Consider the following 18,002-nt stretch of genomic DNA (forward strand, 5'->3'; position numbering starts at 1 on the left):
CAGCTGCCATGGCTCTGGGCCCCACAGTGCAGGCTGGCAGAGTCCAACGAGAGAGGAGCCAGTCCCTCCCGTTATCCCGCTGATGGACACCAGGACTCTAATAAGCCTTCTCCCTGGCTGCTCAGCAAGGGAGGCAGAACAGACCTCGAGAAGTGAAGGGTTTAACTCCACCCTGCCCAGGCCCATTGAAGCACAGCTGACCAGGCCTCTAAGAGAAAAACTGCCGCACAGCAGAGCCTGGCCCAGCCCCACCCCCACCCCACCCCACCAAGGCCAGGAGTAGAGGAAGTGGGGTCCCCATAATCAGCTGCCGGTGAACACTTCGCTGAGAACTGTCAATGTGATGGCAGCAGTCCCAAACCAGAGTGTCAGGCCTAACTCCGGGGCTCAGCTCTGGCTTCTCGGACGTGAAGTGTGTACCTGCATTTCACAGTAACCCCATGTGAGACAGGAAGGGCAGATTCTTCTCTTATAACAGATGAGAAAATCAAGTCCAGGAAGGGGGGGGTGGGAATCAAAGGGAATCAAAGACTTGTCCAGGTCACTCAAGCTAGAAAGCAGACACAACCTGAAAGCTGGCCTCCCCACTGTCCACCCTACAAGCCGGACAATGTTATTTGTCTTCATGTCTGACAGAGGCACTGAACACTTTCCGCCACCCAGCCAGGGCCTGTGCTGAACCAAAAAATTTGCTGTTAGGTAGAAAATGGACATGGACATGGACATTATGAATACCCCACACTGATTCGGGGAGGACCCTGCTATAATGGAAGGTAAGACAAACCAGGAACATTGGCATCCGTCTAGGCCAAAGACTCACAAGGCACTTGTCTACATAGTACTCCAGGAACTCTGGTGACCAGCCAAGAGTGAGGCCACTGCTATAAACCCCCACGACCTCTCCCTCTATTCCAGATGGGAAAGCAGAGAGGCCCCGAAAAAGAAGGAATTAGGACTAAGAATAGTAAGTTAAACCAGTACAGAAGTACCCGGAATCTCATCACCTCCAATAGTGTTTCCTGGCCCTTCTGGAAGTCACCAGAGACCAAGCAGGTGACAAAGCACAAGAGCGAAGCTCCATAACACGGCTGGCTCTTTAACATGCCACAAGGGGGACTCGAGCGGAAAAATGCAATTAACAGAGGGGTTCTCCCCCCTTCTACAGGCCAGACAACCATCCCAGCCCCACACCCAATCAAGCTTGTTCTCCAGCTTTTGATGACCTCGCTACCTTTCCTACAGGCCTACAAGCTCAGCCTGAGAGTCTCCAAAGTGGAAGAGGAAGGGCAAGGCCTATAGGGGTCCTTCTACCTGCTCCCGCTTCTAGAAAAGGTGCTGCCCTACCAGCCACACACAGGTGAAGCATGGGGGGTCCAGAACATCAGGGCTGACGTGCCAGGGCAGTGATGGGGGGCAGGAGCCCACTTCCCACCCCACCGGCATTAACATCCTTCTTTAAAGACCACCAGGACCCCGTAACAGAAACAGGGATCATCATCCCAGTGCACAGGCCTCAGCACTGGGGCAGGAGCTGAACATGTGCTGAGTAAGAATCCACGGCCTGGGACTCACCATGAGTCCTTGGGCCCATGAATGAATGAATGAATGAGCAAAAGAAGACCCAAGGAACTCAAGTAACTTGCCCAGGGTCAGAGAGCAGTCTGCCTCTGCAGACTACTCGCTACCACCCTAACCCACGGTCTCGTTCACCCTCCCTCTGCCCTTCAAATGTGGCACCCCAATTCATCTTTAGCCTCAACAGTGTTTCTTCAATTCATGATCCATGTTTCTAGTGACACAGAAATGTGACACTCAGACCCAGGCCTTGGGAAGAAGTCACAGGCAGGACACAGTGGCAGGCAGATGGGAGGCATTCAGTGCTATTGACCAAATGTCCCCAATCCTCTTCCACAGGAGAGTGTCAGGAGGGCCACATGGCTGCTTCGACCAGTGAAATGCCGCTTCTGGGTGGGAGCCTTAAGAGCCGGGGTGAGACTGATCCCGCTCTCTGTCCCTCTGTCCAAGTGTCCGGGAATGTTCCAATTAATCAGCATGGGCTTGCAGTGAGAACAACAGAAAGCAGATATGCAATGGATATGGTATGAGCAATAAACTTCTGCTGCTTTAAGCCTCTGAGATTTGGGGATTGTTACCACAGCAAACCCTGATCTATCTAGACAGATAGAGGCCATGACTCACTCCCCAATCTTCTCTGCATGGAAGTGCTGGGCTTCCCAGTCCCTGGCCCAAGGGAGACAAAAGCTTCATCACCAGTCCCTCAACAGGGGGCCAGGGATGCCGGCTGTGTGCCTAGACAGATGGGATGCTCTCAGAAGCAGGGGATCAAGGATCCTGCACTGAAGGACCTACCAGCTCCACTGTGGGCCAGCCTTGCGCCGTGTCCTAAACACCTTCCATACGAAGGCTCTGTCTAAATTTGAAATAACGAGAGCGGCTCACATTGACACCTGGAGCAAGTTACTCTGTGACCTCTCTAGAACAGTGTCCTCCTCTGTCCCAGGGGCCGGATACATTATCTATCATACTATGTCAGTTCAAGGATTAAATGAGTTAATGCGAGTAAAGCTTCTAGGATAGCGCTTGGTGTATGCGTCCATAAAGAGTAAGTCTCAATAAACTGATACAACACTCTTAAACCTTCCACAGAACTGCTGTAAACTTGTCCATAACCTCCACTAGATTTTAACTCCAGCCAGGTTGCCCAGGACTGGCACAATGGTACCCTGTAGGCTCAGCCAAACTGAAAACCCATCAAATCCCTGAGCGTACAGTGAACCAAGGGAGGCCTCAGGAAATGTCTCCAGAACCCAGGGCTTCCAGAACTCCCTGGCCTCCACTATCACCATGACCTACAGGGCAGGGCCCCCTCCCCTCCTACACAGGGTATGAGATTTTCCTCCCATTCTCAAACATGGGAAGGGAGGCACCCTCACCTGCCCTCAGAGATTAGCACAGCTGCCCAGCTGGTAAAGGAGGGAAACCTTCCTGGGCAGCCAACTCTCTGAAGGCCCTTCTTCTTCATGCCTTCTCTTCCTCAAGGCAGCCACCTCCAGAAACACCAGTCACTTTGGAGTCCTGCTTGTCTGAATGATGCTGCTTAAGCTGAGATCAAGCGCAGAGCAATAAAACACCAGAAAGCACCTACTACCTATGTTCAGCCTGGGCTCTAAGACCACACAGGGCCCACGGGCCAGTCAGGGAGTCATGAGCCTAGAACAGCGCCTGCAAACAGCACCTGGCACCTCTGGTATCCCACAGACTCTCAATCATGCTTTGTTAAATGACGTGAAGGTCACATTTGATGTTCCAAGCAGTGAAGTTTGAAAATGCAGAGATGGAGAGATGGAGAAATTCTCCAGCTGAAGGTGGGATGCAAGAAAGGGTGATGCAGGAAGAGGGGAGGGAAAAATCCCTCTGGTGGCCTGTCTCCCAGACACCAGGGATCCTCAAACTGGGACAACGTTTGGAGACAGCTGAGAGAGGAGTTAGAAGGGCTTATGGGGCCAAGACTGAAGAGGACGCATCAGGGCCCAGGAGGATCCCTGGAAGGAAGGGTGCCTCTGCCAACCACAGGGCTTGCTGAAAGTAGAAGGGATATAGCAGTGCTGGGAGTGCTGCGATAGCCTAGACACAAATAGGGAAGGGTGGCCCAAGCACTCAGCAGGCATTAACTTCCCCTATGAGGTCAAAGGGTAGGAGGAAGGCTACTTTTGAGGATTTGGCAGGCAGCTACACCCACTCCTATCAGCCCAAGCAACCCCTATCCGGGAAGGAAGACCTCTAGAGAGCAGACCACTGGAGAGAGCACACCAGCAGAGGCTCCCGTGTAACGCCCTGCACTCACGACCCAAAACACCCTGATGCCCCGTCACCAGCACCGCGGGACAGCCACTGAGCTTGCACATGCCGCGGCACTCATCACAGCCGGCAGCCATTGGCCAGGCCAGTACCAGGGCCCACGCCTTTCCCCAGACTCCCCACAGCAAGAACCGCTTCTAGCAGGAGACCAACTCCACACGAGTCTCGGAGGTCCCAGGACTGAAGTCCCTACACACACACACACACACACTTCCTACCCACTGCATCACCCTAACACACACACACACACTTCCCACCCAGCGGCACCACCACCCCTCCACGCGCACGCGCGCGCGCACACACACACACACACACACACACACACACTTCCCAACCGGCGGCACCACCACCCCTCCACGCACACCCACTTCCGACCCACCCGCACCACCACCCCTCCCCAGCAGGAGGAGCGGCGCGAGACTAGCCAACTCCGTAACCACAGACCCAACTCCACCGAAGCTCCAGTTAGGTCAGGAGTCGGGCTTTGCTCCCAAGCACAACCTCAAACGATCAGCACGAAGAAGCTGGGTCACCACCTACTCAAACTCGGGCCACCCCAAATCCGTGCAGGGCAGAGTGGGGCGCACCGCCAGGGTGAGCCACTCGGTGCACACCCACTCCGGGGCGGGGGAGGGGACGGACCTCCCAAGTCTGCACCACCCTCTACCCCTGGCCGGAGCTCTGGGGAGCCGAGGGTCCCTGGCCGAGCCGAAAAGAATGCCCCTCCCTGGGTTCGCTGTCGGGTACAGGAGGCAGAGCCCCTACAGGGGGCGGCGGCGGTCCGGCCCCTCTCTCCCCGAGCTCTCCCACCCCCGCGCGGACCCGGCACGCACCCGTCCGGGGACGCGGGCAGGGCAAGGGCGACAGAACCCCCAGCGCCAGGCTAGTCGCCCGCGGCGGCTCCCACTCCGCCCGGCGCCAGAGTTCGGCTCAGCGGGGTCCGGGCCAAGGCCTCCAGCCCCTCGCGAGCGATCTGGACACAGACAAAGCCAGCGCCGCCCGCGGGGCCGCCTCCGGGGCAAAGGCGAGGAAGCCGGAGGGGCCGAGCCCGAACCTGGGGAGCAGTCCTAGTCCCAAGAGGATGTTCGGAGGGGGGGTCGGCCTCAGACAATGAGGGGGGCAAGGCCCGACGTTCCAGCGGGGGCTCCGCGCTCCACTCACCCGGGCGCGGCGGCGGCGGCGGCGGTCGCGGCGGCGGCAGCGGCTCGGCCCAGCTTGGCCGAGGAAGTTAGAGCAAGTTCGGAGGCGCGGGGTGGGAGGGCGCGACTCGGGCCGTCCGAGCGGTGGGGGCGGGGCGCGGAGGGGCGGGGCCGGGGGCGCGGCGCCGGGGGCAGCCGAGAAAAAAGCGCCGCTTCTCCGCACCGTGCAGTGCCGCCTCGCGCGCCTTGGGCCCGCCTCCGAACCCGCCCCGCCCCCCCGGAAGGCCACGCCCTGGGCCCGCCCCTCCCGCCCCCGGCTCGCCCCTCCCCCAGGCCGCCCGGCCTTTCCGCCGGCGCTGCTGGCTCGGCGGCGGCGGGGCCTGTTCGCCGGCCCGCCCCTTTGTCTCGCTTTGAGGCCGCTGCGAGTGCTCGACGAAGTGCGCCGCCCGGGCGCCGACGGCCTTAACGAGGACTCGGCGGGGCCCCCGAGCCAGCGAGAAATCCGAGTTGTGGGGGCCGAGGGGAGGCCACATCTCAAGGGGTACGGGGGTGACCGGTAGGGGTGAGCGCAGGATTAGAAAAATGGCCGTTTTGAAAATAGGAGGCGGGGCGCCTGACTGGCTCAGCCGGTAGAGCAAGTGACTCTTGATCTTGGGGGTCTTCAGTTCAATCCCGCCTTGTGCATAGAGCTTACTTAAAAAAAAGAGAGAGAGAAAATAGGCGCTCCTGCCTGGCCGGGGGGGGGGGGGGGGGGGGCAGGGCTGCTTCAAGAGAAAGGTAGTAAGTTAACATTTTGCATTTCTTTGCACACTGGGCAGCAAAGACCTGCTCCTTCTTGCCTTGGTGCTAAAAATACCAACCTTTCTTTGGACCGCCTGCTGAAATTTGTTCCTAAGATCTGCCCTGGGGAGATGGCTGAGAGCACTCTCGGGGAAGGAGGGAGACTGGAGGTATAGCTAGCTTGCAGAGGGGTGGTCACGCTGCTGGCCGGGTACTGGTATTAGAAAGGCTAACCTCAGCGGTCGCCTCCTGCCTCTCTGAAATGAGGCACAGGCACACTTCTGACTCTTAAACTCATCCAAGTGGAAGAGGGCTAGGTGGGCAATAGGTAAGTGGCATCTATCAAAACTGGGCCACGTTCTAGTACGAGCAGCCAACAGGTCGAGTCGTAAGGAGATCTTGCAATGCAGACTGTCCATTCTCAGTTGCTTTTATTAAAGGGGAGGCAGTCTGCTTGTGACAGGCTGCTCAGGGATGTCCATGGGGAACCTGTCCATTCAGTCACCCTTAAGCAGATACTGAGGGCTTGGTTGAGTGCCTCATCTGTGCTAGGCTCTATTTTGATGCTGAGGATACAACAGTAAACGACTGCTGAAGCCTCTTGCTCCATAAAGCTTACTTTTAGTGGGGAAGACAATTACAAGTTGAGATAAATGCTGGAACAAAAACAAGGGGCTGGGATAGAGAATAGGAGCCACTTTTGATGGAGCTGGCAGGGAGAGTGTCTTTGAGAAGGAGATGTCGAAGTCAAATGGATGAGGAGACAGCCTGAAGAAAAGCCAGGCAGACACCTTCCAGGTTGAGAGCAGCATGTGCCGAGGTCCTGGAAAAAGGTAAGCTCTGGACGTGTGAAGGAGCTGGAAGAAATCAGTGTGGCTTGAATAGCAAGCCTGTGAAGGAGGATCAAGATGAAATGGGGAGGTGGTCAGGGCATGCAAGACTGTCTAGGGATGGAGGCTTTTTAATTAAACCATTGAAGGATGTTATGCAGAAGACTAACACGTTCTGATTTACTGCTGCGTGAAGAATGCAGTGGGTGGGTGGCAGGCAGAAATAAAAGCAAGAAGACAATTAGACTATTGTGGCAGTCCAGGCCACAGATAATGGTGGTTTGGACCAAACTGTGGCCACACTAAGATGAGTGGTTGAGAGAAGCTATTTTGGACATGAACTCAACAGGACATATTGGTAGGATGGATGTCAGGGGAGGAAAGGGAGAAACCAAAGATAACTTTCAAATTTCTGGCTGGAGTAAGCTGGTGGACAGGGCCTCATTGATTGGATGAGGTAGCCTGGAGGAAAGAGACTATAGCTCAGGGAGAAGCATCAAGAATTCTGTTTTAGCCATGTTGACTTTGAGATGTCCATCAAAGACCCAATTCAACTATCGAGACTAGGAGCTCAGAAGGGAGGCCTGGGCTGTGGGGGGGAGGGGGCACTTTGGGAGGTATTATCTTAAAGATGGTAAAGGCTGTGGTATCTGAGGAAGTCACCTAGGGTGAGCCGGTAGTCACAGAAGAGAGGGTTGAAAAGGAACCCAGAGGAGCCAAAGGAGCCAGAGCAGGAAAAAAGACTGAGCAAGAGAGGCTGAGGAGGCAAGAGGAGAACCAGGAGACTGCTATATCCCAGAGACGGAGAAAGGAAAGAGTTTCTAGAACAGAGTGGGCGGCTGTGTTAGATGCTACTTAAAGCTCAGATAAGATGAAGACAGGGAGGGATCCACTGACTGGCAACATGAAAGACATTGGTGACTGTGATAAGGACAGTGTTCCTGGAGTAGTGGGACGGGAGCCAGACCATGGTGGAGCTATCCTGTTTGGACAGCTTGTCTAACATGGAATGAGAACTGGGAGGGGTCTCGAAACGGATGTGGAATCACAGGAGACTTTGGCAGAGATTGCTAGAGGACCCTAATAGCCATTCTCCCCCTGGCTACATGGCTCCCCAGAATAAAAGCAAGTTGTCAGACTCCCTTGCAGGTAGGTGTGGTCACATGACTGAGTTCCAGCCAACCAGCAGCAATGGGAGGCGTCCACGTACAACTTCTGAGAACCAGCTTTCAAGGGCCATGGTGTTCTCTCCTCAGCTGTTGCTCTTTCCGCTCACTGGAATACGTGAAGGTGTAGCCTGAGCTCAAGGAACCATGTTAGACTTTGAAGTGGAAGGCGTGTGTTGAGAATGTTAGTGCCACAGGTTAGAATACATCTGGGTTCCTAATGTTTAGGGAGCCACCATACCTGCTCTGGAATACATACCTCTTGACTTTGTCTATGGAAGAAAGAAAATTTCTGTCTTGTTCAATCCTCTGTTTTCTGATGCTGGTGACCATATCTAGCTTTAACTTTTGTTAGAATACAGAGGGGTTTGTTGAAATATGGAAGTTGCTAGAGCAAGTTTATGGAGTGATAGGAATGATCCAGAATGGAAGGCAGGAGTGAGGATTCTGAAGAAAGAGAGATGGGACCTGGGCCGTAAGGGAGAGGACACCTCTGATGGAGGGACACCTCCACCATTATTGAGGGGAGTATGGAGGCAGAGATGTTTCCAGTGAAGTTGGCCTTGGAAAGGCAGTCATTCACACTTGATGGTATTTGCTGAATTCTGGATGTGAAGGAGGTCATGAGCTTAGAGCAAGGAGGAAGGAGAGGGTTAACCCACCATTAAGCACCATGACCTAGGTGGCAGAGGTCCTGCCAGCCAAAGCGCCCCTCAGAGACTAGTCCACTCCCTTGTGGACTAGTCGGCCACACTGCAGCAGGGTATGAAGAGGGTGAAGGAGGGGCGCCTGGGTGGCTCAGTGGGTTAAGCGGCTGCCTTCGGCTCAGGTCATGATCCCAGGGTCCTGGGATCGAGTCCCGCATCAGGCTCCTTACTTACTCAGCGGGGAGTCTGCTTCTCCCTCTGCCTGCTGCTCCCCCTGCTTATATTCTCGCTTGCTCTCGTGCACACACACACACTCTCTCTAGCAAATAAATACATAAAATCTTAATAAAAAAAAAAAGAGGGTGAAGGAAATGCCCACAGAGCCACCATGGCCTCCACCCGCCCCCAACCAGGCCTCCCCTGACAGTTACTTATGCCATTCCCAGGTGCCATAGGAGACCCACTAAGCTCTACCTGACCCATTTTATAGCAATATGAGTGGCTTCAGAGCCTCAGGGATACTCAAAGCAGAGCAGGCCCTTTTTATCTTCCTGGTTCAAAAAAATAAGAAGAATCAAGAGATGGACAGCGCCAATTCCTAAAAGGGCTGGCTGTATTATAACCAGTGACTTAGTTTCCAGGCCAGCCCCTGGAACTGTAATTACCAAGAATATAGCTGAATTACATAGTGCAGACTACAACAAGCCTGAGGTATGGATTATGGGCACAAAAACCGGTACAGAAAGGAAGAGAAAGAAGCTGAGAGTTTCTTCTCCTGTTCCTGAACCTGTAGTTGGCTATAAATAAAATGTTAAATGGCAGAGCTTCGTCTTAATGGTCCTCTGACTTCCTCCTTACCCCTCTGTCTTGGTCGAGTTCCGATTTGGGTCCCAGTGCTGTCTTCGCTATCCCTGGGCTCCATGCTGCAGCACTTGTCTGTGGACAGGCAAGGGGCCAGGCAGGGGGAGGAAGGAGCTTGAGCGGAAGCGGGGACTTAGTGTTGGAGAAGTCTAAAAGTAAGCTGGGCGAAGCCGGTCCGAGCTCCACAATGCAGTCCTGGAAGCTGGGGATCACTCCTTCCTTCCTGAAACATTCGTCCCCCTTGACTGGTGCACGCGGCACGCTTCTGGCTCTGCTCCTACCTGGCTTCTCTCTCGGTCTCCTTGGTCCCCATCCTGTTTCTCTTCCTGATCTTCTCCAAGTCTGTGTTCATCAGAATTCTGCCTCGGTCTTTTTCCCTTCACATCTCCCAGTCCCAGGGTAATTCCCTCTACCCCCATGGTTTTAACTACCATTCATGGGCTACTTTCTCAATATCCATTGTCCTCTCCTTTCTTTCCAGCAGGCCTGGGAACCTAGTTTTTCAAAATTACACTTCCCAGCCTCCCTTGGAGCTAAGCCTTGCCATGTGACCCGACTTGGCCAAGGAGACACCAGCAGGTGTCTGTGGGGATTTCTGGGAAAGTTTCGCTTTCCTAACACAGGTGCTGCCGCTCTGTCCTTTTTGTGCTTCGGCCCATCTGGAATGCATGTGGGAAGTAGGGCTGAAGCAGCCTTCGTATGACCACAGGCTGGCTCTGAGGAGGACAACTTCCTCAATAAGGCGAGCCAGAGGAGACCTACAGGGTGGACCTGGGACCCGAATGGGAAGCTTGTTCGGGAGATGACCTCCCTAGGCCCTTCCAGCCCTGCCCATCTGTGAGTCACCCATTCCGTAATCACTTCAGATGAAAGAAGATGGTTTTTGCCGAGAGGAAGCCCCCAGATGTGGCCAGATGGGACATGAGAGGGAGGGGACAGATCAGAGAGGTTAAGACACAGACCCATGAGACTGCCTGCACTCAACCCCCAGCTCTGTCCCTGGAAGCTTGGAAATAAGGGACATACACAGAAAGTGAAAGTCACCTGGCGGTGTAAAAAGTGTTGCTTCTGGAATAATCTCATGTGAACTGACCTTCACAAAGCTATGCATTTATAAAATAAATGTGGAGAGCAGTCTCAGGGAGTCACGCAGCCCATAAGTGGTAGAACCAGAACCATCAGCTTTATGTCCAATCCTCCATCCAAGACTGTGCCCCTGTGAAGTCCTGAACACAGGGATTTGGGGGGCTGTTGCATTGCTGGGACCTCTGTGCTCAGGCCCTGCCAGAAGGAATCCTGATAGGACCCCCCCCACCCCGGAAAGGAGAGAGAGGCTCCCCCACACCCCCCGGAAGCAGAGCAGCGCATAGGTGGATGCTGCAGGCATCATGGGTGCCTCTGGGTCCCTCTCACAGCTTTTCGCTGGTCCCATGGGAGAGCCTTGCTGTCCCTAGGGACTTTTGCTGGGCAGTTCCTGCCACGTGCGCACACTGCCATCTAGGGGCAGTTGGCTGAAAGGAGTTTATCCAGCCCCTGCTGGGCGTGTGTGTTGGAGGAAGGGAGGAGGGCTTCTCAGTCCTTGTCTGACACTGTGGGTGTCGCCTTCCTTCCTGGAGCTTTCGATCTCTTGGCTCTGCGATTTACCCACGAGGGAATACCACGTATTGCACACCCAACTCCTTGGAGTCTCCTGATCCCCCCGTAAGTGTTGCTGCTCTTCCAGACTCTGCACTGAGCCCTTTCCCCCTGCACCCCTCACCTCCACAGGCTCTGCCACTCCTATGTCTTTTGATCTCTTCCAGACACTGGCCACACCTCACATTTATTGCCAGTCTTTCTCTCCTGAAATGCCACCCCAGTCTAGAATGACAATCTAATCCTGTCAGCCCTCTCCCCTAAACCATTAGAAGTTCTTTTCACTGAATGTTCTACAGAGACTGACCGGGTCTGGTCACTGTGACCACATCTCTGACCACAGGCTGCCCTCACACTCATTGACCTGGCTGCCACCTCCAGCATGATGGTTGCCGCGCACACCACCCTTCGGGATCAGGTGTTGGAATCGGATCGCTCGGGAGGGAACTGCCCCTGGCAGGAGGAAGCTACCTCGCCCAGGGCCCTAGGACCCAACGCTCACCAAAGCCCCCTTTCCTCATTTCCAGACAATTGAGTGAGCCCAGCCCCTGCCTCCGCAGGGGGTCAGTTCAGGCTTCCCTTGGAATGACCTCACAGTTCCTCTCCCCCCCCGCCTCCCCTCCCCACACACATGCCCCATCCTGCTTCCCCTCACTTTCCTGCCCACGAGTCACTGGATCCACTTCTGTTTCCTGTATGCCTGGCCTCCCACACATGCCATCACCTCAACTCAGAACATCTTTTGTCCATTCCCTTTGACTGTGTGAAGATGCAGGAAGTAGAAAACCCCTCAGGCTAGTCCCTTAGCCAGGCTCTTCAGAATAGGCCTACAGGTGTATCCATGTCACCAACTCCCAGAGCATCTTTCCTACTCTGACACTGGGGTCTCGCTTTGTTTCTGCTGTTCCAGCTGCTGCTGGCCAAGCTGGTCCCCACCTTCCCCAGGGCTCCTGCCTAGCTTCTGCCTACTGCCGCCTCTGGGAGTCTTTGGCTTTCACCCCCTTTTTTTCTGAGAGGCACATTCAGGTGCCCCAAGTGAGTTGCTGGTTGCTTTGGTCAGCTGTCGCCACCCATATCCTTTCTCGGGCAGAACTTTTGTGCCAGTCTCATAGGTGCCTAGCCAGCTCATGAGGTCCTGACTTAGAGTCTACAACCCATCCCAGGTCCAGTCACTGGGCCCATGATGGGTGGTTTGTGACACAGGGATCTGGTGAGAGGCCTTCCACAGGAAGTGTAACATGCCAGCTCTCTGAGATCCCCAGGAGAGGGCAGTGATGTGTGGCATATGGGCACATGTCTATCCTGTCTGCTGTTAGGGCTGCTGACTACAGATAATAAACAAATTTAGATCCAGGCATTCGCATTTTGTAACCAGTCTTAGTATGAGTATGCAGATCCGGTTTTGTGATGACTGTATTATTACTAGTCGATTTTTAAAGGCGGTTGAAACATTTCTGAGACTCTGAATCATTAGAATTAGGAAGAGCATAATTGATTACATGTAATGTTTAAGTGTTCGGGGAAATCTACTTTGTTAAAATCATAAAAATTCAATTTATTAGTTGTAGAAATAATACAGGCATACTTCGCCTTGTGCTTTGCTTTGTGAGGCTTTGCAGATACTGCATTTTTTTACAAATGGTAGGTTTGTGGCCACCCTGCATTGAGCAAGTCTGTCGGTGCCATTTTTCCAACAGTATTTGTGCACTTGTGTCTCTGTGTTACATTTGGTAATTCTCATATTATATTTCAGTTTTTCATTATTATTGTATTTGTTATGCTGACCTGTGATCAGTGATCTTTGATGTTACTATTGTCATTGTTTTGGGTACCATGAAGCACACCCATACAAGACAGAGCACTCAGTTGATAAGTATTGGGTGCGTCCTAACTGCTCCACTCATTGGCCATTCCCCCCCATCTCTCTCCCTCTCCACAGGTCTCCCTACTCCCTGAGATACAACAATCTTGAAATTAGATCAATTAATAACCCTACAATGGCCTCCAAGTGTTCAAGCGAAAGGAAGGAAGAGTCAATCAATGTAACAAACTTCATTGTCGTCTTATTTTAAGAAGTTGCCACAGCTGCCCCACTCTGATCAGTCTGAGCCATCAACACCGAGGCAAAAAGATTACAACTCAATGAAACCTCAGATGATGGCTAGTGTTCTTTAGCAATAAAGTATTTTTTGATTAAGGTCTGTACACTGGTTTGTTTAGACATAATGCTGTAGCGCCGTTCATAGACGTAAGTAATAGACTACAGTGTAAACATAATTTTTATATGCACCAGGAAACCAAAAAATTCATTTGACTTGCTTTATTGTGATACTCGCTTTACTGCGGCAGTCTGGATCCAAACCCGCAGTATCTCTGAGGTATGCCCAAATGTGAATATGTAAAGAAATGCTAACTGTTTCCATTTTCCTCCATTGCACATTAGGCAAGGTGTAGAACTAGACGTGTTTCTCTTTGTGCGCAGAGCCCCTTGGGCTTTAAAGAACAGCTGTGGGGAGCCACCTGGGGTGCTGGGAACCAGTCAAGGCAGCACTGGGGGATGGGAGGGTGTCTGTTCCGTGCTGTGCCATCCGGCTCAGCTGGGACCAGTGGGAGGAGCTGGGCCGTGCACTTGGTTGAGGGGTTCACTGCTGGTGGTGCCCCCGCCCTCACCTCACGCAGGCCTGAAGTCTGCTCCATGGTTGAGTCATAAAGCCTGAAGAGGAGATGAGAGTCAGATAAAGGCAGCTGAGACCTCTGCCTGGCAGAAGATTCAGAAGCTCCTTGTTTCAAAGGGCAAGCAGCACCGCCTACACTGGGAGCTGGCCATGTCTCCAAGCCCAGCTTCCCAACCCCTCCCGCCCAAAGGGTTCTGGTCTCCTCCTCCCTCCGTGCGTGAGCCGTGCTGAGGAAGGGCTTGGCAGCAGAATTGGCCTTCTCTCCCCCAAGCAAGACTAGAGTCAGGAAGGGTACAAGGAAGACTTGGTGTTAACTAGGTCCACTGGCTCCAGAAGAGCAGCTCTCCCACGTTTATCTGAATTTGCATTTCTCTTCAGGCCTCTACCCATGCAGGCTAATGGGGCTTCCCCAGCTCCTCAAACCAAATGAATTTTGTACAGTTTGCTGCAGCCTGAGTTTCACGCCACATCTATAATGCTCTTTGAGGGGGTGAGGGCGAGGGCACAGAAACTTCTGGTCAGTGAACCAGCTTTGAGATTTACTAAGCACATAAGGTAGTGTGTGCTTTTTCAGTACTTTGTTAAAATTTTTCAGTACTTTGTTAAAAATGTTTAGTCAATGCATTCACATGGAACAAATTAGAGTTTAAAAGGGACATTTTCCTCCCATCTGTATCCCCAGCCACCAGTACCCTGTTCCTAGAGACAGATGCTGTTACCCGATTTCCAAGTCTTTTCCCATCAATATGTTATGGCAGACACTGCTGATTGAACCCTGAAATCCATTCCGTTTTCTTTTTTTTAGGGATAGAGTCACGAATGTTTAACAGATATAGAGCCATCCTTGAGAAAGACTACATTTCCCAGTCACCCTTGCAGTTAAGTGCAGCCCTGAGTCCTGCCTGGCTAATGGGATGTAAGCAAAAGTGATGTGCACCTCCTTCCAGGTTATATCTTTTTTTTAATGTTTTATGTATTTAAGTAATCTCTGTACCCCACATGGGGCTTGAACTCACGACCCCAAGATCAAGAGTTGCGTGCTCCTCTGAGCCAGTTAGATACAACCTTCCAGGTTATATATTAATGGAAAGAAGGATGTTTAGCATTTGTCAAAATACAACATCCTTTCATGATAAAAATTCTCAACAAATTAGGTGTAGAAGGACCATTCCTCAACATAACAAAGGCCATATATGACAAGCTCGCCACTAATATTATACTCAGTGGTGTAAAGTTAAAGGTCTTTCCTCTAAGATCAGGAACAAGACAAGACTCACCCACTCTCACCATTTCTATTCAACATAGTCCTGGAAGTCCTAGCCATAGCAATTAGTCAAGAAAAAGGAATAAAAAGCATCCAGATACGAAAGGAAGAAGTAAAATTATCTCTGCAGATGACATGATATAAGAACCCATAAAGACTCCACCAAAAACTACTGGGAACTAATAAATGAATTCAGTAATGTCACAGGATACAATATCATGCAGAAAAGGGAAAAAAAGGCTCAGATTATTAAAATCATGAATAAGAGAAGGACCATTATTATGAACTTTTCAGAAATAAAAGGATGATAATAGAAAAAAGAAAACAATACCATTTACAGTAGCATCAAAAAACAATAAAATATTTAGGAAGAAATTTAACCAAGGAGGCAAAAAGCCTGTACACTGAAAACTATAAGACACTGATGACAGACTAAAGACACAAAGGAATGGAAAGATATCCCATGAATTAATATTGTGAAAATGTCCATGCTACCCAAAACAATCTACAAATTCATTGCAATCCCTAGCAAAACTCTAATGGCATTTTTTATAGATATAGATAAAACTATCCTAAAATTTGTATGGAACCACGTAAGACCCCAAATAGCCAAAGCAATCCCAAGGAAAAAGAAGAAAGTTGGAGGATCACACTTCCTGATTTCAAGCTATATTACAGAGTTATAATAACCAAAATAAGATAGTACTGGCATAAAAAAAACAGGCATATAGAGAAGTGGAACAGAATAAAGAGCAGATGACATAATCATCTATGTGGGGTTTTTAATAGATTTTTTTTTTTACCAAGTTGAAGAAGTTCCCCTTTGTGCCTAATTACTGAGGGTTTCTTATTTTTTCTTTTTTTTTTTTTTGAGGGTTTCTATGATGAGTGGGTTTTAGATTTTGTCAAATTCTTTTTCTGTATCTATTGATATGATCATGTAATTTTTTTCTTTAGCCTTGTGATGGATTACATGAATTGATTTTTGAATGTTGAGCCGCTTTATACACCCATGATAAATCCCCCTTGTTTGTGGTGTAGAATTCTTGGTACACACTGTTGTATTTAATTTGCTAATTTTTTAAGCATTTTTGCATGTATGTTTATGAGAGATATTCGACATTACTTTTCTTGTAATGTATTTGTCTGGTTTTGGTATTAGGAGAATTCTGGCCTCATAGAATGAGTTAGGAAGTATTCACTCCACTTCTATCTTCTGAAAGAGATTGTAGAGAACTGATATAATTTCTTCTATAAATGTTTGGTAGAAATTCACCAATGAACCCATCTGAAATTTGTGCTTTCTGTTATTATCAACTCAGTTTCTGCAATAGATATAGGCCTATTCAAATTGTCTATTTCTTCTTGTGTGAGTGTTGGCAGATTATGACTTAGGTGGAAATTGTTCATTTCGTAAGTTATCACATTTGTGGGTATAGAGATACTTATAATATTTCTTTTTATCCTCTTAATGTCCAAGGGGCTATATTGATGTCCATTCTTTCATTTCTGATGATAGTAATTTGTGTCCTCTCTCTTTTCTAATTGTAGTGATCTTTTCCAAGAATCAACTTGTTGGTTTAGTTAATTTTCTCTATTCATCTTCTGTTTTCAATTTCCTTGATTTCTACTCTAATTTTTATTTCTTTTCTCTGCTTACTTTGAGTTTAATTTGCTCTTTTTTTTTCCCAGTTTCCTAAGGTAGAAGCTCAGATTAATCGATGTTACATCTTTCTTTTCTAATATATGCAGTCAGTGCTATAAATTTCCTCTAATCACTGCCTTCACTGCATCCCACAAATTTTGATAAGTTGCATTTTCACTTTCACTTAACTAAAAATATTTTCGTATTTCTCTTCAGATTTCTTCGCTGGCATATATGTTATTTAGAAGTGTGTTGTTTAATCTCCAAGTATTGTGAGATTTCCAGCTATTTCTGTGTTACTGATTTCTAGTTTAATTCCACTGGGGTCTGAGAGCAGACATTATATAATTTCTATTCTTTCAGATTTATGAAGTTGTGTTTTATGCCCCAGACTGTGATCTATCTTGGTGAATGCTCCACGTGAGCTGGGGGAGAATGTGTATTTGCTGCTCTTTGATGAAGCGGTCTATAGATGCTCATGATATCCAGTTGACTGATGATTATTGTTGAGTTCAATTATGTCCTTACTGGTTTTCTGCCTGCCACTTCTACTTCTGATACACAGGTGTTGAACTCTCCAACTATAATAGTGGATTCATCTATTCCTCCTATGGTTCTATCAATGTTTGCCTCATATATTTTGATCTCTTCTCTTTTTTTCTTTAAATTTTTTTATTGTTATGTTAATCACCATACATTACATCATTAGTTTTTGATGTAGTGTTCCATGAGTCATTGTTTGTGCATAACACCCAGTGCTCCTCGCAGAACGTGCCCTCTTTAATACCCATCACCAGGCTAATATTTTGACCTCTTACACACATACACATTAGGATTATTTTGTCTTCTTGGAGAAGAATGCCTGTATCATATGTAATACCTGTCTTTATCCCTGATAACTTTCCTTGCTCTGAAGTCTGCTCTGTCTGAAATTAATACAGCTACTTTTGTTTTTTTTGGATTCATGTTAGCATGGTATATCTTTCTCCCTCTGTTTACTTTTAAAGTATCTGTGTTTTTATATTTCAAGTCCATCTCTTATGGATAACATACAGTCAGGTCTTGTCTTTTCATCCACTGTGACAATCTCTATTCTTGGTGTATTTTGACCATTGCATTTAAAGTGGTTATTGATAGGGGTGCTGGGTGGCTCAATCATTTGGGCATCCGACTCTTGGTTTTGGCTCAGATCATGATCTCAGGGTGGTGGGATCTGGCCCTGCATTGAACTCCACACTCACTGCAGAGTCCACTTGAGATTCTTACCCTCTTCCTCCCCCTCTGCTCTGCCCCCTGCTCGTGTGCACACGCACACTCTCTCTCAAATAAATAAATAAATAAATAAATAAAATCTTAAAAATATAAAATGGTTATTGATATAGTTGGATTAATATTGATCATATTTGTTGCTCTTTTGGTTATTGTTCCTATTTTTGTCTTCCACTTGTTTTGTCTTTTGTGGTTTTAACTGATCATTTTAT

The 18,002-nt window shown here is 49.6% G+C and overlaps 1 protein-coding gene and 1 long non-coding RNA gene across 3 annotated transcripts in view; one reads left to right on the top strand and one right to left on the bottom strand.

The window, feature by feature from the left end:
* The window catches only part of TSPAN14 (tetraspanin 14), a 54,286-nt gene extending 49,156 nt beyond the window's left edge, over positions 1-5,130 (bottom strand). Inside the window, exon 1 of one of the 2 annotated variants that reach the window (XM_088019940.1) lies at positions 5,041-5,130. The gene's annotated coding sequence lies outside the window, so the exon portion shown is untranslated. The remainder of the gene's footprint in view (positions 1-5,040) is intronic. The other variant, XM_088019941.1, reaches the window with a different exon arrangement.
* Positions 5,131-5,964: 834 nt separating this feature from the next.
* Positions 5,965-13,134, top strand: LOC148162163 (uncharacterized). The gene is made up of 2 exons (XR_015767117.1): positions 5,965-6,631; positions 12,877-13,134. It is a non-coding gene; the product is annotated as an uncharacterized LOC148162163 (long non-coding RNA).
* Positions 13,135-18,002: the final 4,868 nt, after the last annotated feature.

Source organism: Eumetopias jubatus, unplaced genomic scaffold, assembly GCF_037043125.1.
Source record: "Eumetopias jubatus isolate StellerSeaLion01/CBP00866 unplaced genomic scaffold, mEumJub1_p1.0 scaffold_17, whole genome shotgun sequence".
NCBI lineage: Eukaryota > Metazoa > Chordata > Mammalia > Carnivora > Otariidae > Eumetopias > Eumetopias jubatus.